Raw genomic sequence first — 27,529 nt, forward strand, 5'->3', positions numbered from 1 at the left:
AAGACTTTATCACGGATGGTGGGTCTTGACTCATCTAGTGATCCAGTTCTGCTCTTTGAAGACTTGAGTTGGTGCTTCTCCTTCCTTGATGATGTTGGTCTTCTTTTTCCTTCATCCTTGGAGTTGCCATCCGTATCAAGGACATATGGTTAAGATAGTTGTCGGTGCTTGGGATGGGTAGGCCCAACAAGGTTTACTTTGCTTTTGGAGTAGGTGAATTTAGGTCACATATCAGGCAGGTTAGGTAATTGTGCATGGCTGAGTTGATCTCAGGCACCAATTTAGGCTTAAGTGAATTAGGAACATGGTCTTATCCTTTGTACCCTCATTAAGTAACTTGCACTAGATTAGATCATATAAGATTAGATAGGATCTAGATTAGACTGGTTTAAGTTGGATATATCTACTAGGGTAGGATGTATATGTTAGAATCTTTTGGGATAAGTTAGATCTATTTAAAATAGACACACTTGAATGGAGAATAATCTAGGTTATTTAGTTATCTTATAAATTCTATTTATTTATATTTATGCCTATATGTATATGCAGATGTAATTGTGGAAATTACTCCACAACTCATCACACTCAATCAAAGATCCAAATCAAACAAGTATCATAAGAACAAACATTGAAGCACATAGATACAAAAAAAATAGTTTTGTTTTTGTTCCTAAGATTAGGTCACCTATTCCTAAAGGTCACTTTAGGTACAGGATTTCGAAGTGTGAAATCCACATTTGCCTTTAGAAAAGAAAAGATAAGAATAATCAGAGTAAAGCGGAAATAGATGAGAAAAGATTAAGAGGAGTTTAGAAAAGAATCAGAGTAAGGTAAGTAGGTAATAGTTTTGTCCATTTCTATCTAGGTTTCGTCCTACAGTCAACATTCCTCTGATACCACTTCTGTCACACCCGGATTTTGGGGCACCAAGATCCGGGCGCGAACATAATCACCAGGTGTGCTGGGACCAAGTCTCACACATATGATGATTCATGGCACAGGATCGAATGTCACATCTTTACTACATAACAGGAGTTCTATACAAGATAAATAAATAATTACATTAAAAGGAGACAACGGTCCAGCAACCCAAAGTTGACTGGGAGACGACGGCCTAGATCTCTCACACGAACTCATCGCAGCATCCTCCATGCGCCTCATCCTGTGGTACCTGTTCTTGACCTGTGGGGGGGTGTGAGACAGCAAGAGTGAGCTCACATACGTTCATCGCTCAACAAGTTGTGGAGAATAATGTGCATGAACTCGCCAAAGGTGGGAGCTCACGTGAAGTGTAAGGCTTACCAAAGAGGATGGTTGAAGCTGAGCATTGCTTTTAAAGTTGGTCAAAATTTTATTAGCAATTACTAAGTATAAGTAAATACCAACCCAATTAAGTAGTAGAACAAAAGTAACAACATCACCTGCGATGCAATGCATATGACAAATTGAATTTAGTTCCATAAATTAATCATCAGAGAGTCCTGAGCTGCTCATGACCGTGAGCTCGGCTAGTATACCAGTTTTACACTCTGCAGAGGTGGTACCCTTTACCCACAAGTCATGTTACCCATCCGCCAAGGGATCGCGACTTCCCATACACCTCTACCGAGGAGGCGAGGCAGGGTAACACTACGAGGCCTTTACAAAGTTCCACTAGCTTCAGAAAACCCGCTACAGTTTATAGGAAGCTCCAATGCAGGGTTCTTGCCTGACCGCCATCGCAGCAAAATCAACCAAGGACCTCCCTACACTGACCACTCCCCTACTGCCCTTGCCCCTTTCGGGTAAGGTAGTCCTCCACTAGCTTTCCTAATTAATCAGCCAAGGGCGTCCATAGACCCTTGTGGTGGCACATGTTTCTCAAGTTAAGCTCTATGTTCCAATTAACATTAATGATCTTGACATGAACATAAATAGAATAACCAAATAACTGGAACATAGATACGATAAATAATTGTCCCAAATCCATGTAAAGCAATAGCAAACTACCCAAGTGATTCAGGGGTAAACAAGGTAATGAGATAAACAATCTAGGGTAACCTATTGGGTCCCATCAAAATTAACCTATGCAGATCATTATGATTAATTAGAACATGAGTGGGTAAAAGGAAGTGATCAAGGGCACAACTTGCCTGGGACTTGAGATTCCAGGTGACAGGATGAACTTCAGGTGACTCGTAACCTCGCTGCTAGTCGTAGCAATACAGACAAACATGGTATAGGCAAGATTAACAATACACCAAATATAAGAACAAATTGTATAATAATAATCTACATGTTGCTACGAGATCGTAGGAACAAGAACCACTAAATTCGGAGCTACGGTTATGAATTTCCGAAATTATTTAGTGCTTAGAATAGATTAATCCTTATGAACAATTTTAATTCAAGTTTCATGGTTAAACAAAGGTACTAGGTGATAAACAATATTAATACAAAATTATTGCAACTGGAATGACTCAATTTGGAGTTCATATGAATTTTCTACAAATTAAACAAGTTTCTGTATTTTAATATGTACTAAAAATCGATTTCTAAATTCATTTCTATGATTTTTCTAATTCTCTGGACTGGGCCTCGATTTCTAAGAAGTGCAGGAGCTACGGTGCAAAAATTCCTAAGGCTCAGAGAATCACTAGTGTGGACGGCGGGTTGATATATGTAAAAGACAGGGTCTCATTTATAAAACGTACCCGCGAAGGGGTACAGTGAGATTTCGGCCACTAGATTTGATCTAAGCGGTCCAGATTAGATTTCTATTTTGAATGAAGCAGTATCAACTGTGGCCATTGGATCACAGATGCACGGCCCGGATTTTATGCAGTGAAGGGGTATGGTGAATCTAATCCCAAACGTTGGCCGAGGATCCAACGGTGGAGATAGGCATTAGTCGAGGTACCCCAATCTTCAAATCCTGGCCATTGATAACGCGATCTACGACACTGGTTTAATAAAACGAGGAGTTAATCCTATCCATCCATCACGAAACGAACGGACGACGCGTAATTCTTCATCTCCCCCTCTCATCTCTTTCCCCCACCGGACACAGGGCGACGGCGCCCCAAAGCCAAGCGGTGGCGCCATGGCTGGACGCACGAGCATGGTGATTTAGCGCCCAAAACTCTATGATGTTGGGTGCTACACAATCTCACGGAATGGGCGAATCACGGTGTAGAGCTTACTCACCAAAGAGGGGAGCCCAATGACGTCGCTCGCGATGCACGGCGGATTGCCAACTCCGGTGAGGGATTCACACGGTCTCCGGTCACCACCGACCGATTGTGCCCACGAACAGCTTCTCCGTGACCCGCACGATCGCCCAGTGCCTAGATTGGGGTCCATTTGGAGCTGTAAGCAGATGCCCGCGGCGGCGATGCACACACGTTCTCTCTCCTCCGCGCTCTGCTCTCTCTGCTTCGTTTGCCTCCCTGCACGAGCTGGTGTTTGCGGCGGCCTGCACTTATATAGCCCAGAGCTCCACGCACGGGGCCGAGTCCGCAGTTCACGGCGGCGGGTGAGGATTCGGTTGAGGAATTTCCGGAGTCCGCGTGCCACGGGCAGTGTCTGTTCCGAACTCGGCGCGAGATGGGAGGAAGATCTGACATACGGACCCCACAAGTCAGCGCCCCGAGTCGACCAACGCGCAATGGACGGAGTGGCTGACTGCGTGGCCCAATGGTCAGTGGCAGTGAAGTCCCAGCGCGATCCGTAGGCTGGCGGCTAGGGTTTTGGGGCAGGCACAGCGTGGTGGGCTGGCTGCGCGAGGGGATGGGAGAAGTGGGCCGGAATGTGAGGGTGTGGCCCATCAGCGGGTTTTCTTCTTTTTCTTTTCTATTCCCATTTCTATTTTCTCTCATTTTCATATTTAGGTTTTGAATTTGAATTCAACTATGAATATGAATTTTGTATTCAAACTAAAGGTAGATTTTAATATTACTAGTATGGATAGAGTTTACATTTTTTTATTATGAATTTTATAATATTTCTTTTCTTCCTTTCTCCACATCTTAATTTCCAAATTTAGGTTTAAATACCTTTTTCACTATTTGTATATTCCTGTTATTATTATTTTTAAATGCACAATCAAATAAACTCCAACATGATGCAAAGTGTACAAATATTTATTATTATCTCATTTAAGTATCATGTTTTTTTAATATACAAATCCACATACACAAAATAGTTGCTTGTAAGAGGAGCAAATTTCCAGAGTTCAACCTTTACTAGAAGATGCTTTATCTAAATTTTATAGTTCAAACAAAATAGGGAACCTAATTCATATAGATGTCCTTTATTAGAAAACATGTTTATTTTGAAAAAAAAAAGATTCTTTCCTAGGGGATTTACTCATAAAAAAATTGGAGAATTTTACTAATTTCTTAAGACAAGATTTTGAGGTATTACAGCTGCTCCAGGAGGGGACGTGAGCTTGCAGACGATTTGACTGATGCTTCCGCCCGCCTGCCGCCGTCATTACTGTCGGTCCACTTTTGGCCATATCGATCGTCGTGCCTTCTCACGCGGCTGACTGACCCGTGACCGATGTGCTCGGTTGGCACTGTTGGGCCATGCGCAGGGTCGCCTCGAGTCGCGGCACCGGTTCCGCAGTCGAGAAGGCGCGGTACTGGCATCTTCCTTCGAGGTGGAGATCCTTCAACCGTGTTGCCGTCCGAGGCCCGGTCGGATTCCGCCGAAGGTGGAGTTGACGCCAAGGGTGCTGCTGCCCCCCTATTGATGTCTGAACCTGCAGGAACAGTTTATCTGTAGTGTGCGTATGTTTTTTGCGGTCGCCGAGGCCCAAACATACCGTCGTCGTGTTGTAAAGTTGCGTTTCTTTTCCCTTTGTTTCGAGTATCAGGACTTATTTGTCGGTAACAGAATTGTTTATCCGAGCGAGAGTTACTTTTCATGGAAGGTGATGAGTGAGGTATCCGTATCCCGAAGGCGTAGGAGTTCCTCGGCTCGGTCGGCCTTGCCGCTTACATGTACTCTTACTCGTCTGTTGGATTCTGTTATCGATATAGTCGAGAAGGCACAAAAATCGTTTCGGCAGAAAAGTTTTCGAGCGTTAAGACTTGTTCGGCCAGTGGAATCGCTTATCCGAGCGTGAGTTACTTATCGCAGAAGGTGATGAGTGAGGTATTCGTATCCCGGAGGCGTAGGAGTCCCTCGGCTTGGTCGGCCTTGCCGCTTACGTGTACTCCGTCGTTTTCAGGATCCCACTATCGAAGTAGTCGAAAAGCACGAAAGATGTTCTGGCAGAAAGACTTTTTCCGAGGAAAATTTTGACGCGGAGGGGGTTCCCCCTTCTAGCCCCCGAGGGAGGGTCGGGCTTTGCCGAGGCAAAGCTGACCCTTCCTTGATGGTTAGACTTTATTTGCGTATGTAAATGAGGTGTATGAACGACTTGAAAATGTCTTAAGGGTAGAAGCGACGTAGCTATCGGATGTTCCAAGCGTTGCTGTAGACCTCGCCTTGACTGTTGGCCAGCTTGTATGTTCCGGGCTTCAAAATCTTGGCGATGATGAATGGCCCTTCCTAGGGAGGTGTGAGCTTGTGGCGCCCTCAGGCGTCTTGTCGTAGCCGAAGCACCAAGTCGCCCACCTGGAGGTCTCGGGACCGAACCCCTCGGGTGTGGTAGCGTCGCAGGGACTGCTGATACCTTGCCGAGTGTAGTAAGGCCATGTCCCGAGCCTCTTCCAGCTGGTCTAGTGAGTCTTCTCGGTTGGTACGGTTGCTTCGGTCGTCGTACGCCCTCATCCTCGGGGATTCGTATTCTAAGTCTGTGGGCAAGATAGCCTCGGCCCTATAGACTAGAAAGAACGGCGTGAAGCCCGTGGCTTGGCTTTGCGTCGTCCTCAGACTCCATACCACCGAGGGGAGTTCCTTCAACCATCGCCTGCCGAATTTGTTGAGGTTGTTGTAGATCCTTGGCTTGAGTCCTTGCAGAATCATGCCGTTGGCACGCTCTACCTGCCCATTCGTCATGGCGTGAGCTACGGCGGCCCAGTCCACCCGGATGTGGTGGTCCTTGCAGAAGTCCAGGAACTTTCTGCCAGTTAACTGGGTGCCGTTGTCGGTGATGATGGAGTTCGGGACCCCAAAGCGATGGATGATGTTGGTGAAGAATGCCACCGCCTGTTCGGACCTGATGCTGTTTAGGGGTCGGACCTCAATCCACTTGGAGAATTTGTCGATGGCGACCAGCAGGTGCGTGTAGCCCCCGGGTGCCTTCTGCAAGGGACCGACGAGGTCTAGACCCCCACACAGCAAACGGCCAGGTGATGGGTATCGTTTGCAGAGCCTAAGCGGGCAGGTGGGTCTACTTTGCGTAGAATTGACACCCTTGGCAGGTGCGTACAATCCTAGTGGCGTCGGTCACCGCAGTTGGCCAGTAGAAACCCTGTCGGAAGGCGTTTCCAACGAGGGCCCGAGGTGCTGCGTGGTGGCCGCAAGCCCCTGAGTGTATTTCTTGCAATATCTCCTGACCTTCGGCGATGGATATGCATCGATGGAGGATGCCTGAGGGGCTGCGATGGTAGAGCTCCTTTCCGTCACCCAGCAAGACGAATGACTTGGCGCGCCACGCCAGTCGCCGAGCATCGGCTCTGTCGAGGGGTAGCTCTCCTCGGGGGAGATATTGCAGGTACGGGGTCTGCCAGTTTCGATTAGGCTTGACCCCATTCCGCTCTTCCTCGACGCGCAGTGCTTCACCCTCGGGGGCCGAGGGTGCCTCGGGCTGAGCCGAGGGCGCCTCGGGCAGGGCCGAGACCTTCTCGGGCCCGGGCGTGTCGTCGGTCTTGACTGAGGGTTGATGTAGGTCTCGGGAGAAGACGTCCGGAGGAACCGTTGTCCGCCCCGAGGCTATCTTAGCCAGCTCGTCCGCAGTCTTGTTGTATCGTCGAGCGATGTGGTTGCGCTCGAGCCCATAGAACTTGTCCTCCAGGCGCCGAACCTCATCGCAGTAGGCTTCCATCTTCGGGTCACGGCAATGGGAGTTCTTCATGACTTGGTCGATGACAAGCTGCGAGTCGCCATGAGCGTCGAGGCACCGGACCCCTAGCACGATGGCGATGCACAACCCGTTAACCAGAGCCTCGTACTCGACCACGTTGTTGGATGCCGGGAAATGGAGGCGCAACACGTAGCGGAGGTGCTTCCCGAGGGGTGAGATGAAGAGCAGGCCCGCGCCCGCTCCTGTTTTCATCAGCGACCCATCGAAAAACATGGTCCAGAGTTCTGGTTGGATCGGAGCTGCTGGAAGCTTGATGTTGACCCATTCAGCCACAAAGTCCGCCAAGACTTGGGACTTGATGGCTTTCCGAGGGGTGAACGAGATTGTCTCGCCCATGATCTCCACCGCCCACTTTGCAATCCTACCCGAGGCCTCTTGGCACTGGATGATCTCTCCCAGGGGGAAGGATGACACCATAGTCATCGGATGAGACTCGAAGTAGTGTCGCAACTTTCGCCGTGTCAGAATTACTGCGGATAGTAGCTTCTGGATTTGCGGGTAGCGGATTTTGGTTTCGGACAGTACTTCACTGATGAAGTAGACCGGCCTCTGGACGGGCAATGCGTGCCCCTCTTCTCGTCTCTCGACCACGATCGCGGCGCTGACCACCTGAGTGGTAGCGGCGACGTAGATCAAGAGGGCTTCTCCGGCAGCGGGGGGCACCAAGATGGGCGCACTTGTAAGGAGCGCCTTTAGATTCCCGAGGGCTTCCTCGGCCTCGGGGTCCAAGTGAAGCGCTCGGTCTTCCTTAAGAGGCGGTACACAGGTAGGCCTCTTTCGCCGAGGCGCGAGATGAAGCGGCTCATAGCCGCAAGGCATCCCATGACCCTCTGTACTCCTTTCAAGTCCTTGATGGGCCCCATGTTGGTGATGGCCGCGATTTTCTCCGAGTTGGCCTCGATGCCCCGCTCGGAGACAATGAACCCCAGGAGCATGCCTCGGGGGACTCCGAAGACACACTTCTCAGGATTGAGTTTTACGCCTTTCGCCTTGAGACACTTGAATGTCGTTTCAAGGTCAGAGAGGAGGTCGGAGGCTTTCCTCGTCTTGACTACAATGTCATCGACGTAAGCCTTGACCTTTCGACCAATGTGCTCTCCGAACACGCGGTTCATGCACCTTTGGTATGTCGCACTCGCATTCCTCAAACCGAATGGCATAGTAATGTAGCAGTACATGCCAAAAGGTGTGATGAAAGAAGTCGCGAGCTGGTCGGACTCTTTCATCCTAATTTGGTGATACCCTGAATAGGCATCAAGGAACGACAGGGTTTCGCACCCAGCAGTGGAATCCACGATTTGATCGATGCGAAGCAGAGGGTAGGGAACCTTCGGACATGCTTTGTTTAGACCAGTATAGTCTACACACATCCGCCATTTCCCACCTTTCTTTCTCACAAGCACAGGGTTGGCTAGCCATTCGGGATGGAATACCTCTTTGATGAACCCTGCAGCCATCAGCTTGTGGATCTCCTCGCCTACGGCTCTGCGCTTTTCTTCGTCGAATCGGCGCAGAGGCTGCTTCACGGGTCGGGCTCCAGCTCGGATATCCAGCAAGTGCTCGGCGACATCCCTCGGTATGCCAGGCATGTCCGAGGGACTCCACGCAAAAACCTCGGCGTTCGCGCGGAGAAAGTCGACGAGCACTGCTTCCTATTTGGGGTCGAGCTCGGAGCTGATCTGGACTTGCTTGGAGGTGTCGTTGTTGGGGTCGAGAGGGACGAACTTAACCACCTCAGCTGGCTCGAAGTTGCCGGCGTGGCGCTTCGCATCTGGCATCTCCTTGGAGAGGTTCTCCAGGTCGGCGATGAGGGCCTCGGACTCGGCGAGGGCCTCGGCATACTCCACGCACTCCGTGTCGCATTCGTACGCATGTCGGTACGTGGAGCCGACGGTGATGACCCCGTTGGGGCCCGACATCTTGAGCTTGAGGTAGGTGTAGTTGGGGACGTCCATGAACTTGGCGTAGCATATGGTCTCCCCAGCACTGCGTGGTAGGTTCCTCGGAACCCGACCACTTTGAACGTGAGGGTTTCCTTTCGGAAGTTGGAGGGAGTCCCGAAGCAGACGGGCAGATTGAGTTGCCCAAGGGGTTGGACGCACTTCCCGGGGATGATCCCGTGAAAGGGCGCCGCGCCGGCCCGGATCGTGGAAAGATCGATCTGCAGGAGCCCGAGGGTTTCGGTGTAGATGATGTTGAGGCTGCTGCCTCCGTCCATGAGGACCTTGGTAAGCCTGACGTTGCCGATGACGGGGTCAACAACGAGAGGGTACCTCCCCGGGCTCGACACGCGGTCGGGATGGTCGCCCTAGTCGAAGGTGATGGGCTTGTCGAACCAGTCTAGGTAGACTGGTGCCGCCACCTTCACCGAGCAGACCTCCCGACGCTCTTGCTTGTGGTGCCGAGCCGAGGCGTTCGCCACTTGCCCACCGTAGATCATGAAGCAGTCATGGACCTCGGGGGAACTCTTCTGCCTTGTGGCCCTCCTTCTTGTCGTTGTCGTGGGCTCTGCCACCTTCCGCCGGTGGCCCGGCCTTGTGGAAGTAGCACCGAAGCATAACGCACTCCTCAAGGGTGTGCTTGACGGGACCCTGATGATAGGGGCACGACTCCTTGAGCATATTGTCGAACAGGTTGGCGCCTGCAGGAGGCTTCCGAGGGTTCCTATGCTCGGCGGCGGCGACAAGGTCTGCGTCGGCGGCGTCGCATTTCGCTTGCGACTTCTTCTTGCCCTTCTTCTTGGTGCCGCGCTGAGCGGACGCCTCGGGGACATCTTCCCGCTGGCGCCTCTGAGGCTGCTTGTCCTTCCAGAAGATGGCCTCGACCGCCTCCTGACCAGAGGCGAACTTGGTGGCGATGTCCATCAGCTCGCTCGCCCTGGTGGGAGTCTTACGACCCAACTTGCTCACCAGGTCGCGGCAAGTGGTGCCGGCGAGGAACGCGCCGATGACATCCGAGTCGGTGATGTTGGGCAGCTCGGTGCGCTGCTTCGAAAATCGCCGGATGTAGTCCCGGAGGGATTCTCCCGGCTGCTGGCGGCAGCTTCGGAGATCCCAAGAGTTCCCAGGGCGCACGTATGTGCCCTGGAAGTTGCGACGAAGGCTTTGACCAGGTCATCCCAGTTAGAGATCTGTGCAGGGGGCAGATGCTCCAGCCAGGCTCGGGCGGCGTCGAAGAGGAACAGGGGGAGGTTGCGGATGATGAGGCTGTCATCGTCCATTCCATCCAGCTGGCAGGCCAGCCGGTAGTCCGCGAGCCACAGTTCCGGCCTTGTCTCCCCCGAGTACTTGGTGATGGTAGTCGGGGTTCGGAACCGGGTCGGGAACGGCGCCCGTCGTATGGCTCGACTAAAAGCTTGCGGACTGGGTGGTTCGGGCGAGGGGCTCTGATCCTCCCCGCTGTCGTAGCATCCCCCACGCCTAGGGTGGTAGCCTCGGCGCACCTTATCGTCGAGGTGGGCTCGACGGTCGCGGCGATGGTGCTCGTTGCCGAGGCGTCCCGGGGCCGCAGGCGCTGTGTCCCGCGTGCGCCCGGTGTGGACCGAGGCTTCCTGCATGAATCGGGAAATCGCGGTGCGATGCTCCGGGGGGTACCCCTGCCTTCGGGAGGCAGAGCTCTCGTCCCGTCGGACCGCTGCATCCTCCAGGAGATTTTTGAGCTCTCCCTGGATACGCCGCCCCTCGGTGGTGGATGGTTCCGGCATCGCTGGGAGTAGTATTGCTGCTGCAGCCAGGTTCTGGCCGACCCCACTGGAAGCTGGGGGCAGCCTTGCCCTGGCATCGTCGGCGATGCGGTGCTGGACATCCTGGGGCAGATGACACGCTTCTCCGGTCGGTGCTCGGCCTGCCCACTCCTGCCCGATATTTTGCCGAAGCTGCACAAGTGGTCCTGCTTCCTCGTCGAGCCTGACCTGCATCTCGCGGATTTGCTCGAGCTGTGCGTCCTGACCCCCCTCAAGGACTGGGATCACAGCTAGCTCCCAAAGAATGTCAACGCGAGGCGCAGACCTAGGGGGATCGCCGTCCCCTGGCATACCAAGATGGTTGCCTTCGTCGAGACCCCCTAGATCGACGTGGAAACATTCGCGACTTGGGCCACAGTCCTCATCGCCGAGGCTGTGGCTACTATCGGAGCAATCGGAGAGGCAGTAGTCACATGCGGTCGTGAAGTCCTGCATGGCACTGGGGTTATCGAGCCCGGAGAAATCCCAACCATAGTCGGGCTCGTCATCTTCCTCGGAACCCGGGGGCCCGTAGGTCGAGACGACCGTCAGTCGGTCCCAGGTTGACCACATATGATACCCCGGAAGGTTCGGATATGCCTTTATGAAAGCATCCACCGAAGCGGGGTCGCTTGGTGGGTCAAAGCTGAATCTAAAAGGCACAGGATGAAAAACGGACGGTACCTCTTGATCGACGGATGGTGACGAAGTCGCGTCGGGGGCGGACTGCACCGTCATCTTAGGTACGAGGCTAACGCCGAGCAAGTACTTCACGAGCGTGCTGGCGTCGTCCGTCTGCTTGGGGTTGGCGTGTTGCGGTGAAACGACACTCGTCTTCGTCTCAGACGCGAGGTCAACGCCCGATGTGTCCCCCGTTGGGGCGCCGACACTGTCGACTCGCTCGACAGCCGACTAGGTGTCGCCTCCTACTTGGCCATGTCTGCCCCGCCTCCTCCTCCGTCGGCGGGGAAGGTGACGCGACAGACCCGGATGTTGTTCTTCCGCCATGTGGGGAAGACGTCGTCGATTCCGCCGCCGGCGGGCGGGCTGACGGCCGCCATTGTCGTTGTCGCGCGGCGGAGGAAGGAGTATCATGTCGTAGCTGCCGTCGAGGGACATGAACTCGAGACTCCCGAAAAAGAGCACCGTCCCGGGTTGGAGAGGTTGCTGGAGACTACCCATCTGGAGCTTGACGGGAAGCTGTTCGTCAACACGCAACAGACCCCTACCTGGCGCGCCAACTGTTGGCGTTTCGACCCCGGGGGGTCCCTGGACCGACGAGTAAATTGTCGCTGCGTGTCCCAGCCCAGATGGGTCGGCGCGAGATGGAACACAAGGGGGAAAACAGTAAGGGGAAACCACGGCCTCGCGTTGTTCTGCGCCCAGGGCAGATGCGCTTGCAGTAGGGGGTTACAAGCGTTCGCGAGGGAGAGAGAGAGAGAGAGAGAGAGAGAGCCTTGTGTGTCGGCCCGTTCTCCCGCGCGGCCACCCTCTCGTACGAGAGCCCTGGACCTTCCTTTTATAGATGTAAGGAGATGGCCCAGGTGTACAATGGGGGGTGTTGCAATGTGCTAACGTGTCTAGCAAAGGGGAGCCAGAGCCCTATGTACATGCTGTCGTGGCTGTCGGAGAGGTGTTGCTGCCCTGTCCATGTGATGTTGTGGCCGTCGGAGGAGCGCTTGAACCCTGCGGAAGTACAGCTGTCGGATCCTTGCTGACGTATCCTTGCTTCCGTAAGGGGCTGAGAACCGCCGTCGTCATGGAGCACGCGGGGTGCCATCATTACCTGTTTTACCGGGGCGAGCCAGATGGGATGCCTGTTGGGGGCCTTCGGCTTCCGAAGGTCCTCAAAAACATGATTTAACAATGTATCTGGAGTATAATGTGCAAACAGGTACCTTCGGACTTAGATCAAAACCACAGCGTGAAGATGTATAAAGAATATGAAGGATGGCGCAGAGCCGAAGCTATACGCAGGGGAGCTTCGGCGTGACAGCAGAAAAAGAAACCGACCTAAAGGGGAAAAGGCTATTCAGACTCCAATGGATTACTATAGAGTTATTAGTAAATGTAAAGGGCATGGTTGTAATTTTACATGGGCTGCGTCCCGTACCTATAAATAGATGAACAGTGCTCCCGTACTGTTCACGCTGACTTGACATTTGCTTTTGCGTTACGCTTGTACCCTTGCTTTCCTTCGAGCCAAAGGTACATTTATAATTTGTTATTGTTAATATAGTAACGCAAATAAGAATAAATTAATAATAATGTTTAAAGTGTTTATGTTATTTTTTATATCTTACATATGTACCCTTCTTCATTATTTATTGTGCTCATGAAGGTTTGTCCTTCATAACCTCCGTCCGAAAATCATTATATCCGAGGGGAAATAATGCTTCGAAGGACGAAGGACTTTAGCATTTAACACTTTTTATGTTGCACTGTTCTTAACTTTTAGCATTTGAGAACAAGTCCCCAACATTGGCGCCCACCTCCGGTGAACTCACTTCCACTTTTTTGAGTTTCGAACACCTTCGACAAGCATACCTTCGTCATGCCGCCAAAGAAAGCTTCAGCAACAGGGGCTGCAGCTCTGCAGCCGCTGGACCCCAACCAGGAGACCCTCTCTCTTCGGGAGGCCCGAAGACAGAAGAGGAAGGCCACCAGTCCAACGCCTCAGGAGGACGAATTGGATCAGGAGATCAGAGATATGGAGATGCTCCATCAGCAGGTGCAAAGGAAGAAGGAAAAGATGGCTAGGCTAGCTGACCTGCAAAGGTAGATAGACGAAGCCTCTGAAGAAGTTCGCCATCTTACTCAAGATGAGCAGAACCGAAGGCCTCAGCACAGAGAGCTTCATTAGGAGGGCTTCTTCAACGAAGATGACTGGTATGAGAACTTCCATCATGGAAATTTTGCTTTTGATGATGCTTCTCCTCTGTCAGCAGAACTGCAGGCTACACCTTGGCCTCCGTCCTACAAGCCACCTCAACTCCCCATGTACGACGGACACTCAGATCCGAAGCAGTTTCTGATGAGCTACGAAGCAACAATATCTTCCTATGGTGGCAATACTGCAGTCATGGCGAAGTCTTTCATCATGGCTGTCAAGAATGTTGCACAAACCTGGAATTCCTCCCTTCGGCCAGGAACAATCACATCATGGCAGAAGCTGAAGGATATGCTGATCACCAGTTTCCAAGGGTTTCAAACGAAGCCAGTCACCGCTCAAGCCTTATTCCAGTGTACCCAAGATCACGAAGAATATCTTCAGGCGTATGTCCGAAGATTCTTATGCCTGAGGGCACAAGCGCCAACAGTGCCCAATGAAATTGTCATTGAGGCCATGATTAAGGGGCTTCGGCCGGGACCTTCAGCCCAATACTTTGCTAGGAAGCCTCCTCAGACTCTGGAGAAACTACTTCAGAAGATGGATGAATATATCCGCGCTGACAATGACTTTCGACAGAGAAGGGAGGAAGCTTACAGGTTCTCCGAAATAGCCAAAGGCTTCGGAGGGAGAATTCATCCTAGACATGTCTGATCGATTCATTCCACTCAGAATGATGACAGGGGAAGCCAGTAGCAGAGGCCGCAATATTCCTCCCAGGCTTCGGGGCAGCAGCAGAGTTATCCTCGGCCTCCAGCTCCAAGGGGCAGAGGTGCCAGGGGCTTCGGAGGAAGATTTGGGGATCAGTCGAGGAAAATTTATTTCCTATTCTGTGGTGAGGACAAGGGCCACACCACCAGGATGTGCCATGTAACCATCTAGAAACAAAAGAAAATAGCAGAAGCGGCAACCCAACAGACCCAGCCGAAGCAAGTCATGCATACTGCTTCGTACCACTCGCCTTATATCCCAGAGTATGTGGGCAACCACCTTGCAGCTTCTATTGCTTCGGCAATTCAATCTCACGCATCTTGGCAACAGCCTCCACCTCCACCACCAATGCAACGAGGCCAGCAGCCAGAATGGAGTCAACATACTCAACACCAACGAGACTTCAGAGAAGAGTCCGAAGCTCGCACAGTCAATAGTACTGTGCCAGAATCAAAGCACATTTACTAGCGAATATCCTACCTCGGTAGCAGTTTTTGCATTTCTTTTTAATAAGGAACAATTATCGAAAGCTTAAGTGTTTTTTGTCGTTTTCAATTTCTTGTAATAACTTCGCCTTTGCCGTAATACAAATATACTTTCTCACAGAATAACGGAGTCCGAAAAGTTGCCGAAGCATAAGAACTTATGGTTACAGGGAGAACCTCCAAAATAACAAAAAGTCGTTCCTAAGGGAGCGCAGCGTAAGTTTTCTGCTCAAAAGTCGTTCCGAAGGGAATGAAGAGCTTACAACAAAAAATAAACGCTGATTCCGCTGAAAGTAAAAGGCGAAGAAGCTCCTAAGGGAGACTTACAGCGAAAAATAAACGCTGATTCCGCTGAAAGTAAAAGGTGAAGAAGCTCCTAAGGGAGGCTTACAGTGAAAAATAAACGTTGATTCCGCTGAAGTAAAAGGCGAAGAAGCTCCTAAGGGAGGCTTGCAGTGAAAAACAAACATCGATCTTCGGCAAATATCACTTTGCATAACATCACATCATCACATCATTTGCATAGCATTACATCATACATCATATTGCATCAATGACGCAAGAAGGGGGTTTCAATGTTGATATTCGAAGATTGTTTCGAAGAAATAGTGCCAAGGCACAAAAATAGTTATTGAAGAAGTATACCTTCGTCAAACTCTGAAATGAAAGGATCTATTGGTTACTGATTTTACGAAGATTGGATGTTTTTATGAAACACGGATATTATTTACGAAGCATGAAAAGAAGGGAAGGTGTTTTTTCGCCGAAGGCTCAAAAACGGTATGTGTGTGAAGTTTCATGCATCGTAAAGAATTAAACCATAAATAGCTTATATATCACATTCAAAGTTACAAAATATTACGCATGTTGTTCAACAAATATTACATTCCAAATGTTTTTACAATAACATCTAATCTTCCCTTAGAACTACTTCTGCAGCTTCGTTTAGTAGTTGATCAACAACTTTATCCATGATGGCTTCGGCCATTTTTCTAATTTCGTCGTCCCCCTTCGCGTGGGGATCCACCGATGGCTCGGCAGGCTCTGAGGGAGGAGAAGGTGCGGCTATGTTACAAAGTGTAAACAAGTCCAAAATCAAAAGGTTACAACAAAAAGCCAAAAACTAGTAGTTAATACCTATTCGCCCTTCGAGATCCGCACTTTTTTCAGCGGCCTCTGCTACTTTTCTAGCATCATGAATACCTTTTTCGCTTCTTCGTATAATTTCTTGAGCCATCTCCCGGCCACCATTCTCCCAGATGTCGGTGAAAAATTTACCACCAACCAAACTTGCCTCAGCTGAAGGGTCTTTTATGTCTTCAGGAGATAAATCGGTTTCGGTCTGTGCCAAAGATTTCACGTGATCGCAGCCTTTTTTCTCCAAAACAGTGGCAATCCCCCTAGCACCCGAGAAAGCACATATGTCTCCGCGGCTATTCAAAACTTCTTCAAAAGCTTCAGCTTCGTGGCTGATCCACCCAATTAGGCCTTCGGGGTCGCCCCTCATGAAATTTTCCTCACTCGAGAATGCGCCAACACTGGCGAAGCTGGTTCTTATTTTCTTAACACATTCTATGGATTTTTCATAACACCTTTTCTTGGATGCACGAAGCTCTTCAACGTTTTTTTCTAAATGATTTGCCCATTGTTCACTAATTTCTCGTTTTGTTTCTTCAACTGTACATTCTTCTTTAGCTCTGGCTAGCTGTTTCCGAAGATTCTCAATTTCGCGCTTCTGAGCCTCAGCTTGAGCTTTGAAAGCAGTTTCGTCTTATTTTATCTTATTCACCAGCGAATGTAATATTTTATCTTTTTTGAGACCTTCGTTCCTTAGTTCAATTACTTCGGAACGAAGGTTGCTCAAGGCTATGGTACACCCTTTGTCTTCAGCATCTTTTTGTGCCCTGAGGGCATTGCTAAGGATAAGGCCCTGCAAAAAAAGTGTGTTAATAAGTTTAAGCAAATGAAAAATTTTGGTTTCAAGAAATAATACAAAGATATCATTTTTTCACCTTTAAACTATTGTACGCTAAGCTGTCGGCCAGCTCGTTCTTTGACAACACCGAGAGCCCATCTTCTAATGTTGAGAATCCGAAGCTTTTGCTCATCTCCCAACAGACAGAAATCTCCTTGCTGTCAGGGAGACAATACAAGAAATCTTCTTCTCCACTGTCGTTGAGTATCAGCGCCCCTTTCGGATATTTCAATTTTTGCGCATAGAATTGAGCTTCTCTTTTTTCTTTTTCGCTCAGATTTTTACCTGAAGCATGACGTAATATATAGTCAGAAACTTCAGAAGATGCTTCGGGAATGGGTGTGCCGATTTTCTCAGATAAAGTTTCTTCTGCAGATTCTTTTTCCGTTTCTTTTTCAATTTCCAAGAATTCCCTCTTGGTAGGTTCTGAAAGCCCAGTTTCAGTTTCCACTTGACTTTTGGCAGCTTCGGCCTCAATTTGTGTCTTTGGAGCTTCAGCAGCTATCTTTGAAGTAGAACTTGAAGATTTTATCGTTTCCATTACATCTAGCACGTTAACCATTCTTTTCCGCTTGGGAGTTGTCGTAAGGTCTTTTTGCGCCCTCGGCATTGGTGTTGGCACCTCAACTCTTGCTGAAGGACTTGAAATTTCCGATGTCTTTGTTTCTTCGGCCCTTCGTTCTTCTATTTTCTCCATCTCCGGCATTATGGCCAGCTCTTCAATATTCGGTAGAGGAGTCGGCCCCTTGGCTTCGGTGGCCGAAGAGGTCTCACCGACAAACTCGGGCACTGTGGCCGGTTCAATATAGCGTGGCCGGTGCGTAAGAACCTTCACCTTTTTACTCTTCGGTGATGGCTCATTAAGAGCGGCTGAAGAAGCTTCCTTCACAGAAGCTGTATCTTTCCTTTTTTGACCCCGTGTTGGATAACGGTAGTCAGGATAGACGAACCCAATGGCATCAAATACTCGATTGAGTCTTTTCTACTTCCGGTCTCCGAAGGCTGCATACAGTGCAGTATCTTCTGCCTTCGAGTATGGTCCAAGAAGTTCATCGCTTGTGGCCTCAATACATTTCAGCCAGTCATCATTTGGCTCGACAAACTGATCTCCATATCTAAAGGTATATTTTAGCCTAACTAGTCCACCTTCGTCAGGTTTGCTGGTGGTTTCCTTTGGCATTTCCCACTTTTCCACAAGTGGCCATACTCTGAAGGCACTATGCTCCTGGATCAAATCCCTCGTCCCAATGAAAGAACAAACTACACCGAAGGCTCTCCGTCATTCTTCGGCTGCTTTGTCAATATCCCCCTTCGGTTTCCGAAGGCCAAAACGCTGCCAGATGGGGCGCATGATAATATCTTTAATATCTTCTCGTGTCTTCATGTCGTTTTTCACATAAAACCATTCCTTCATCCAGTCCCCAGGCCATCTCTTCCGAAAGGTTGGCACGGGACAGCTTGACCCAAAGCGACCACCGAAGCTGTAATAGCCAAAATTGTTATGGTATTGCTCTTTACCCCAGGCTTTTGTCTCATATAATAATTCATGCAAGCTACAGAAACTTTTTGCATTTGGCTACAAACCTTGGCTCTTCACGGCCCATACGAAGATTCCCATCCTTATAATTGCTTCAGGAGTAATTTGATGAAGGCAGATTTCAAATATCTTCAAAACTTCTACCACGAAACTGCTCAAAGGAAACCGAAGTCCAGCCTTGAAGAAACTTCGGAATATCACGACTTCATTCTCCTCGGGAGTCGGACAAGTTTTTTCTCCTTCGTCAGCCCTCACAATAGATAAATCCCGAAAATATCTACCCCTCATATTGACAAGATGGCTTTGTTTAATGCTTAATTTTCCAAAAACTGCATGGCTTGGTTGCCAGGGTCGATCTTCGGAATCTTCACCGCCACTTTCCACATCATAATTGTCACTATCACCAGTGTCTTCAGATAAGCCCTCTAAAATCTCCTTAGTAATCTTCTCTGTGTTTGTCTTTGCTATTGATTCAAGGAAGCTGAGATTCATCTCTTCGGAAAGGCTTAGCTTCGACTCAGCGACAGCTTTCTTGTCTTCAGGCATCCTCGAAAATGCTAAGAAGGTGCTCTCAAAGACGAAGCTTAAAAATTTAAAAAGTCAAGCAAGTATTGGTGCGTAAGAGCTAAAAATTGAGTAAGCAAGAGCAGATGGCAAGAAAGCGTGCCAAATGAACTCGTAGTGAGCTCTTATTTATACGCCTAGTGCGTTGAAAACTGGAGGGTCCCGCTTGTCAATGACTGTTGCTATTCTAGCAAAGGGAAGGTGTTTTTTCGGACCTTCGGCTTAAGGCCTTTGTCCATGTCGCAATCTGAATTTATCACTAACAAATTAATATTGTGAGGGGCTACTGTTGGGGGCCTTCGGCTTCCGAAGGTCCTCAAAAACATGATTTAACAATGTCTCTGGAGTATAATGTGCAAACAGGTACCTTCAGACTTAGATCAAAACCACAGCGTGAAGATGTATAAAGAATATGAAGGATGGCGCAGAGCCGAAGCTATACGCTGGGGAGCTTCGGCGTGACGGCAGAAAAAGAAACCGACCTAAAGGGGAAAAGGCTATTCAGACCCCAATAGATTACTATAGAGTTATTAGTAAATGTAAAGGGCATGTTTGTAATTTTACATGGGCTGCGTCCCGTACCTATAAATAGATGAACAGTGCTCCCGTACTGTTCACGCTGACTTGACATTTTCTTTTGTGTTACGCTTGTTCCCTTGCTTTCCTTCGAGCCAAAGGTACATTTATAATTTGTTATTGTTAATATAGTAACGCAAATAAGAATAAATTAATTATAATGTTTAAAGTGTTTATGTTATTTTTTATATCTTACATATGTATCCTTCTTCATTATTTATTGTGCTCATGAAGGTTTGTCCTTCATAACCTTCGTCCGAAAATCATTATATCCGAGGGGAAATAATGTTTCAAAGGACGAAGGACTTTAGCATTTAACACTTTTTATGTTGCCTTGTTATTAACTCTTAGCATTTGAGAACAAGTCCCCAACAACGCCGATCTTGTTCCCCGTAGCCTGAGCTAGCTAGGGGTAGGGTAATGATGGGCCCCCTGTGACGTGGTCGGTCCGAGCCCAAGGTCGGGCGAGGCGGTGACTCCTCTGAGGTCGAGGCAAGGCAAGGCGGAGACCGTCTTCCGGAGTCGAGGCTGAGTCTGAGCCTTGGGGTCGAGCGAGGCGGAGACCGTCTTCTGAGGTCGAGGCTGAGTCCGAGCCCTGGGGTCGGGCGAGGCGGAGACCGTCTTCCGAGGTCGAGGGTGAGTCCGAGTCCTGGGGTCGGGCGAGGCAGAGACTGTCTTCCGAGGTCGAGGCTGAGTTCGAGCCCTGGGGTCGGGCGAGGCGGAGACCGTCTTCTGAGGTCGAGGTTGAGCCCGAGCCCGGGGCTCGGGCGAGGCAGAGACCGTCTTCCGAGGTCGAGGTTGAGTCCGAGCCCTGGGGTCGGGCGAGGCAGAGACCGTCTTCCGGAGTCGAGGTCGTGTCCAAGCCCTGGGGTCGGGCGAGGCGGACTCCGTCTTCCGGAGTCGAGGTCGAGTCCGAGCCCTGGGGTTGGGCGAGGCGAAGACTGTCTTTCGAGGTCGAGGTTGAGTCCGAGCCCGGGGGTCGGGCGAGGCGGAGACCGTCTTCCGAGGTCGAGGTTGAGTCCGAGCCCGGGGCTCGGGCGAGGCAGAGACCGTCTTCCGAGGTCGAGGTTGAGTCCGAGCCCTGGGGTCGGGCGAGGCGGAGACCGTCTTCCTAGGCCGAGACGGGGGCCGAGCCTTGGGGTCGGGCGAGGCGGAGCTTCCTATGGCGCTCGAGGCTGGACTTAGCTGCTGTCGGCCTCACTCTGGCGAGTGGCACAGCAGTCGGAGCAGGGCAGGTGTTGGGAAGTTGTTCTCAAATGCTATGAATTAAGAACAAGGCAACATAGAATGTTAAATGTTAAAGCCCTTCGTCCGTTGAAGCATTATTTCCCTGAGGATTTAATGAGCTTCGGACGAAGGTCATGGATGATAAATCACGAAGGTCCTACCTTCGTGTTCAGAAATAAAACAATGCAAAGTGAAATATAAAATATAAAACGTTAAAGAACACCAAGAATAAATAACATTATTTACTTATTTTATAATATAAACTGAAATATTAAAACATGATGTTTAGTTACATTTATACCTTCGCCTTGGCAGAAAACAATAATTCCAGAGTAATGCGTTGACAATTACAGGATTGCATGAACAGTAAAGGAGTATTGTTCACTATTTATAGGCACAGGACGCAGCCTATAAGAAATTACAATCATACCCCTTACATAAGATTACAATTATGAATCAGACCCTTATGGACTAAAAAGTCATTCCATATTTAAGTCGGTTCGATCCTTCATCTTCGGATACGCTATAATATTGAAGCTTCATGAGAGGTAGCTTCGGTATCACGTATAAACAGGTTTTGCCGAAGGTGTTTCTTCCTGAAGGACCTTCGGCGACGAAGCATGGTCCCAACAGTAGCCCCTTCGCGGTGCTAGATCGTTTTTCGTAACGAGCTTGATCCGTGAAAAAAGTCTCTTAGGCTTCGGGAAGCCGAAGGTCCGAAAAACACCTTCCCTGAGCTCGTTTCCGGGAAACGATACAATTTCCGAGCGTGAAGCGGTCCCACCATGCAGGTTCACCTTCTCGGGTTTTGTGGCCCACCGTTCAGTGGGTGCGAGCGACTGTTTGTCCGGTGTAAAAGACTTGACGATTCACCTTCTTTCCTGCAACACTATATAAACAGACAGGTAGGTGTGAAGTTCCCACAGCATTCATTGCTATTGCACTGTTTTGCTACCAAAAATTTAACCATAGCCGAAGCTTGACTTTTGCATTCAAACGAAGCACCACTTTGGATTCTGCTTCGTCACAAGAAGAGCTTCGGAAAAAAGGATATTAATTTTCAAAAAACTTCCAAGAAATTTATAATCAAATGGCCAGAGTACGCTCCACTGCCAGGGTTGAGCGTGATGGAGATGAGACCGAAGCCACTGAAACTGTTTCGGTTTCCGAAGCAATGAGGCGTTCTGGGCTGGTTTTATCAGAGGACACACCTGCTGCCGAAGCAACACAAGCTAATGTTGAAGAAGTTGGTTCCGAAGATGAGTACAGCTGCGGGGTGCCAAGTAAACCTAGTCATCTGGACTTTAGAAAGTCCACCATCTCTGAAGCTGATCTTCCTAAAATGGTGAAGCTGGGTTATTTTAGTGAGGCCAAGAAGGAATTAATTCGTTTTGGTGGAGAAGAAACTATCCCAAAGCCAGGAAAGGATGAGGTAGCAGTCTTCAAAAGTTTTCTTAAAGCTGGTTTAAGATTCCCCCTAAACAAGATGATTTCTATTGTACTAAAGAAGTTTGGGATTTACCTTCATCAGTTGACCCCTAATGCTATCGTTAGGTTAAGTGTTTATATTTGGGCCCTTCGTAGCCAGGGAGTGGAACCGTTCGGTGAGGGTTTCTGCCGAGTTCATGAATTACACTACCAGACTAAAGCCAGAGGAGATGGTCTGCACGAGAATTTTGGCTGCTACAACTTTGCTTATCGCAAGACTACGAAGTTTCCAGTGATAAGCTACCGAAGCAAATGGCCAGCCGGATGGAAGTCTGAATGGTTTTATGTTAAAGTTGATGAAGATGAAGATAAATTGGTCCAGAGTCCGCTAGAACTAACCTTCGGAGAGACGAGGCCCCGATGCAACATGATAATGGGGAGCCCGAGTCAGATTGCTTTGGCTGAATTTCGAGTGATTTCAGATCATATTGGCACTAGAGACTTAGTGCAGGAATTTTTGGCTTTTAAAGTGTTCCCAACACTGAGGGAATGGGAGATGCCGAAGCTAGAGGGAGAAAAGAAGAAGGGAGAACTTATTCGATTGCCTTATCACTACAAGTTTAAGAAACATTTTAAAGCACCGTGCCAAGAGTGGTTGGACACAATTGAGGTTATGTGCAACGAGATCCTCGGCAACTACTCTAAGAAAGAAGATCAGTTAATGACTGCGGCCTTCGGCACTCGTCCGAAACGAAGATTGAATCGGGTGCTGGATGCCTTGAATTTTGATTACCCTGACTATGAGCAACTGGGCGGAGATGCCGAAGGCTAGAAAAGAAAAAGGATTGCCAGCGCCCTTGCAAAGAAGGCACCAAATTGGCTAAAAAGGACAAAAAAATTTCTGAGAAAAGAAAACTGAGCCCTGAGCCGAAGATAGCTGCTCCAAAGAAAAGAAAAGTTGCATCCCCAAAACCAAAGACGTCGGCCCAAGAGGAGGAAGCTCCTGCAACACCTTCTGCTGCCGAAGTGGAAGAGATTCTAAAGGTAATGACTGAACCTTTGCCTATCAAGCTAAGTCCGCTGGCGCCAGAACTGACGAAGTTTTTTCAGAAGGAAAAAGAACCTTCGGCAACAGAAAGTCCTGCTAAGCCGAAAAAACGGAGAATTATCCAAGTGGTCGATGTCATTCATCAGACACCGCCACCGACATCGGCGTCAAAAATACCATTTATGGAAAGCGCTGTCACTGCCGAAACCACAGCCACCGGAGCCGAAACTACCGGAGCCGAAGCCACTGGAGCAGCCACCGAAGCCGAAGCCACCGGAGCCGAAACCGAGACCACCGAAGATCCTAATCTAGAAACCACACTTGGTGATATTGATAACATACTTCTGAAAATAGCTGAAGTAGAAGCTGCTGGGACCGCGGTGGACACGACAGTTGAGAAAGGAAAAGAGCAAATTGAAGACATTTTGAGATATACTTGGACAAGAGTTATCAGAAACTGAAAAAGAAGAGCTAAAGAAATATGATATATCTTGTGGATACAAACCAGGGTCTCTGTTGTTTGGCGGAGTCAATGAAGGGAAACTAAGATGCCTTCAGAATCGAACCGAGGCCAAGGTTGTTAGGACTTTCTCAAAGAGCGTTGGCCTGCCGAAGATTGAAGCGGACCTCTGTAGGTACCAGCGACAGCATATCGCCGGTAGCTTGCTCTATGCTAATTTCAAGGTAAAAACTCAACTTTTTATTGTTTTTTTTAATTAAGATGTTTCCTGACGAAGGTTGTTTTGGCAGAGTATATTACTAAGTAAAGTGCTGAGAATGCAACAAGATCTTGAAGACGAGAAAAACGAAGCTACCATCAAAGATCTAGAAAACAAAGTCGAAAGTTACGAAGCTGCTTTGAAGAAAAAGGACTTCGTCATTCAAGACCTTGAAAACAAAGTTAAAGATCATGAAGCTACCTTGGAGAAGAAAGACTTCGTCATTCACTCTGTGGAAGGTTCACTGGCTGAAGCTCAAGCCGAAATTGACAAATTAAACAGCGAATTACTTATAAAATCAGAAAAATCTGAGCAAGAAAAGAAGAATCTCGAAACAAGTCTCAAGACCGAAATTGAGAAGAATTCAAATTTGCAGAAATCACTGAAGGAGCTTCAGGAAAAATGCTTTGATTTCGGTAACCGATGTGTGCAACGGCTGAAGGATGTATTTTACTCAATTGGAGCCAGCTCTGATAAGTTTACACCTTCAGCTGAAAACCTGCCAAGCACCTTTGAATACATTGAGGGTGAAGTTGATGCACTTGACGAAGTTATCGCTGGGCATGCCGATTTCTGCGCCCTGTTAGCTTCTCGAGGCACGGCTACTGCTTTCCTGAAGGCTGGCTGCACGCACGGAAAAATTGTTAATAGGCCAAACTTCAGTTTGTCGCCGACAGATTTGGTTGACATCCCCAGCCTAGCTCGAAGCATAGGAAACAGGTTTATGACCCAGATTTGGATAAACAGCGGGCGAAAAATGGCTGGTGATGAAGCTCGGAGCCACCTTAAGCCAGTGAGAAACTTATACTTGTTACTTTTACCTTCTCCTTGAACTCTGCGCCTTTCTCATTCCGTTTTAATATGTACAGGATGATGAAGCTGAAGAATGACGAGCTGAAGCTTTAACAGATGCTCCGAAAGACTTTTCTACATAAGATTCTAGAGAAAATTTTGTAATATGGTTGTAAAGAAACTTATGTAAATTTGTGCTTACCTTGTAATATATCTTTTCCCCTTTGTCCGTGTACAATCTGCTTTGTTATGGACGAAATTTTCTTTTTGAGCCGAAGGCGAAAAACACCTTCCCTTCTTTTCGTACACAACGAAGCATGAAAATTTCTTCTTTCTCCGAAGCTTTATCCTCATAGCCGAAGCATCTGCCTTTTCTGTATGATATGATGATAATGATCCTATGTATGTCTAAATGAATGTTTATGAATGCAAATGTCATGATGTAATGTATCGTGCAAATGAATATTCGAATATATATTCGAAGCCATAATCATAGCCTTCATTCCCTTAGGAATAACTCAAATCTTTTTGCCGCTTATTTTTCGGCTTCACCGTTTATTTTTCGGTGTATCAGCGCTGACTTTTCGCTGTAAGCCTCCCTTAGGAGCTTCTTCGCCTTTTACTTTGGCGGAAACAACGTTTATTTTTCGCTGTAAGCCTCCCTTAGGAGCTTCTTCGCCTTTTACATCGGCGGAATCAGCGTTTATTTTTCGCCGTAAGCTCTGCATTCCCTTAGGAACGACTTTTGAGCTTCTCCCTGTTTTCTTTTCTTTTTCCTTTGCACTCGATGGTGCGTTCTCAGCTTTTACATTTACATCTTTGGGGGATATTGCTCTTATAGAATTGAAATAAGAAAAAGAAAAATTACATGTTGTGGCCCCATTAAAAACCTTTCTCCCCCTTTGGAAAGGAAAAGGGTGCCACAAGAAAGAATATAAAAAAATACATCAAGCTAAACATAATATCGCCGAAGCTCATTCGCATTCCATGATCTAGGAATGTCGTTGCCGTCCATATCCTTCAATCTGTAGGAACCGGGTCTTGACGAAAATACTACGAGAAAAGGTCCTTCCCACTTCAGCTGTAACTTGCCTACTGTCTCTGGATTGGCTACTCTTCGAAGCACCAAATGTCCTGGTTCATATTCTTTAGCCGAACCTTTCTATCACGCCATTTTATTGTTTCAGCTTGGTATTTATTGATGTTTTCCACATCCTGAAGCCTGATCCGTTCTATAGCATCTTTTCCACAGAGTAATCAGCTTCAGCTTCGTCTTCTGCCGAAGCTACTATTCTTATTGATCCTGCTTTTGCTTCTTCCGGAGTTATTGCTTCGTCACCAAACAATAATTTGAATGGTGTAAAACCTGTTGATCTTGATATTGTTGTGTTGTGGCTCCACACCACTTTGATTAATTCGTCTAGCCACTTTCCCCTGGGCTGATTGAAGATTAACTTCATTATTCCTGTCATTATGATGCCATTAGCCCTTTCAACAAGTCCATTTGACCCCGGATGCCGAACTGATGCAAAATGGATCTTCGTGCCAATTTGTTCACAAAATTCTCTGAAAGCTTCGGAATCAAACTGCGTTCCATTATCCACAGTAATAGCCTTCGGCACTACGAAGCGACAGACAGTATTTTGCCAGAAAAACTTTTGAATAGTGACCGAAGTTATTGTGGCTAAAGGCTTTTCCTCAATCCATTTAGAAAAATATTCCACCGCCACTACAACATATCTTAAGTTCCCTTGTGTTGGTGGTAACGGACCTAACAAATCAAGACCCCACCTTTGCAATGGCCAAGTGGGTTGTATTAACTGGGTTAGAGACGAAGGTTGTTTTTGATCTCTTGCACATTTCTGACAGCCTTCGCACTTTTGAACTAATTCCGCTGCATCCGAAGCTGCCTTTGGCCAATAAAATCCTTGACGAAAAACTTTTCCCAGCAAAGGCCTAGATCCAATGTGAGATCCACACAGGCCTGCATGTATTTCCTTCATCAATTCTATACCTTCGGTTCTGGATAAACATTTGAGTAGTGGAGAACAGACCCCATGCTTGTATAGCTCCCCTTCTATTATAACATATGGTCAAGCTCTTGCATCTATCCTCTTGTTATAAGCTTCGTCATCTGAAAGAAAGTTACCCTGAAGGAAAGAGATGATCTCAGTTCTCCAGTCTTCACTATAAACAGGAGATATGTTGAGGACTGCTCTTTCAAGAAGTTCAACCGAATGTGCTTTTATTGTTTCGAAAAATACTTCCGAAGGTAAGGGCAGCCCCTGTGCTGCTGACTTGGCTAGCAAATCAACATGTTCATTTTCTCCTCGAGGAATATTTTTGACAGAAAACCCTTCAAAGGAAGCCTCAATCCTTCGGACCGTGTCTAGATATTTCTCAAGCTTCGGGTCTCTTGCTTTACAACTCTTGTCAATATGACCAGAAATAACCTGGGAATCAGTTTTAAGAACCGCCCCTTCTAATTCCCATTGTCTTTAACTTCCGAAGACCCAAGAGCAAAGCTTCGTACTTAGCAATGTTATTTGTGCAACTGAAATCAAGTCTTGCTACGTAGCAAGTTTTAACTTTGGAGGGTGCGACCAACACAGCGGCTGCTCCTGCCTCGAAGGTTCCCCAAGAACCATCGCAGAATAATGTCCAAACTTCGGCATCTTTACTCGCTTCTTCTTCCTGAGCCCCTGGCGTCCAGTCAGCAATGAAGTCTGCTAACGCTTGAGACTGAATCGAAGATCTATGTACATAATCAATGCAGAACTCATTGAGTTCCACAGCCCATTTTCCAACCCTTCCAGTAGCTTCTCTATTTCTCATAATATC

The sequence above is a fragment of the Zea mays genome, chromosome 1 (assembly GCF_902167145.1).
Source record: "Zea mays cultivar B73 chromosome 1, Zm-B73-REFERENCE-NAM-5.0, whole genome shotgun sequence".
NCBI classification, from domain to species: Eukaryota; Viridiplantae; Streptophyta; class Magnoliopsida; order Poales; family Poaceae; genus Zea; species Zea mays.